General features: G+C 41.3%; 1 pseudogene; it reads left to right on the plus strand.

Annotated features, from left to right (window-relative positions):
- Positions 1–1,218: 1,218 nt before the first annotated feature.
- LOC103584587 lies at positions 1,219–1,626 on the plus strand (annotated as a pseudogene).
- The last annotated feature ends 18 nt before the right edge of the window (positions 1,627–1,644 follow it).

Genomic DNA, 1,644 nt, shown 5'->3' on the forward strand with positions numbered 1-1,644 from the left:
CAGAAGGTTCTTAGAGACTTTGCTAAAAGGGGTTTTGCACTATGGCTAAGTGGAAAGAAAATAGGACCAATTACATCTTTTCATCTAATTACCTTTTCAGAAATTCAGTCACTTATGGGGTCAGCAAAGAAAGAGGAACGATGTGTTTCTTCTAGATAAGAGAAACTTTGTTAGATTAGATACTTCATCATACCTCCTTTTAGGAAGTATAATGTTAAAAGACAAAAAGAAGGTTGGAAAGGGACAATCACAAATCTCAATTTTTTCAGGACAAAATTTGATACATTTCTACGTTACCAAATCTAAAGTATCAGATTTATGGATTCACAGGTATACTGAAGGCTCAAATGGCTTTTACTGAATCATCTTTAAACAGTGGCAAATCACACAAAAACACACATATGCATGAACACATGCACATATTTATTAATCAGGGCTGGTGATCATTCATCAAGTTTTGTGGGATCTGGGAAATAATCCTTAAATATTGGCTTAGAATTTTATACTTGATGTCTTTCTGTATTGCTAAATTGCTATGAAATAGAGCAACTTAAGTAAAGAAACACAGTGATTGAGGATATATTCCCTATGTGTTTTAGCAGATCAATAAAAGACACACTTATGCTTATAGAAGCGTGCTGACAAACAGGAATGACAGAGTGGAGGATCATCTGTTCAGTCTTGAGAATAAAAGTTGGATTCTGCTCATGATAAAATGATTGCTGCTTCAGGATGTGGGAGGCACAGTAGAGTGAGGATCAATACAATTTTAGAAGTGATAGGGACTTTGCAAAGCATCACCTTTTCCATTAATGAATTTAGAATCTGAGAGTGGATTTTAGGTATTGACTGTGGTTGTCCAAGAGAAAGGCAAAATAAAAGCAACCGGACCCTTTAGAGCTTTTGTTTATGGCCTGTCTGGACACTGTGATGTAACCCTGTCCTGTCCTTATGCTGATTACCTTCTTGTAGAACAAGAGATATTGACCAGAGAATGAATGATGTGCAGTCCTCAGCCCTTAGGAAGCTCTCTCAAAGGGCAATGTCTTTAACATGTGAATCCTTCTATTGTTTTCCCCCTCCTTTCATCCTTCCTTTCACTTTCTCTATTTTTTCACCATCTCTTTGGTTCTACCTCTTTTGGTATCTGTGTTTGACACTCTCTCCTTCCCTTTCTCTCTCTGTTTGTATCTCCCTCATCTCAGGCTTCTCTGCAGAATGTCAAACAAAGATCGACACATTGATTCCAGCTGTTCGTCCTTCATCAAGACGGAACCTTCCAGCCCCGCCTCCCTGACGGACAGCGTCAACCACCACAGCCCTGGTGGCTCCTCGGACGCCAGTGGGAGCTACAGTTCAACCATGAATGGCCATCAGAACGGACTTGACTCTCCCCCTCTGTACCCTTCCGCTCCTATCCTGGGAGGCAGTGGGCCTGTCAGGAAACTGTATGATGACTGCTCCAGCACCATTGTGGAAGATCCCCAGACCAAGTGTGAATACATGCTCAACTCGATGCCCAAGAGACTGTGCTTGGTGTGTGGTGACATCGCTTCTGGGTACCACTATGGGGTAGCATCATGTGAAGCCTGCAAGGCATTCTTCAAGAGGACAATTCAAGGTTAGTGTTAGACCTAGGAATAC

This window comes from Galeopterus variegatus, unplaced genomic scaffold (assembly GCF_000696425.1).
Source record: "Galeopterus variegatus unplaced genomic scaffold, G_variegatus-3.0.2 Scaffold67195, whole genome shotgun sequence".
Classification (NCBI taxonomy): Eukaryota; Metazoa; Chordata; class Mammalia; order Dermoptera; family Cynocephalidae; genus Galeopterus; species Galeopterus variegatus.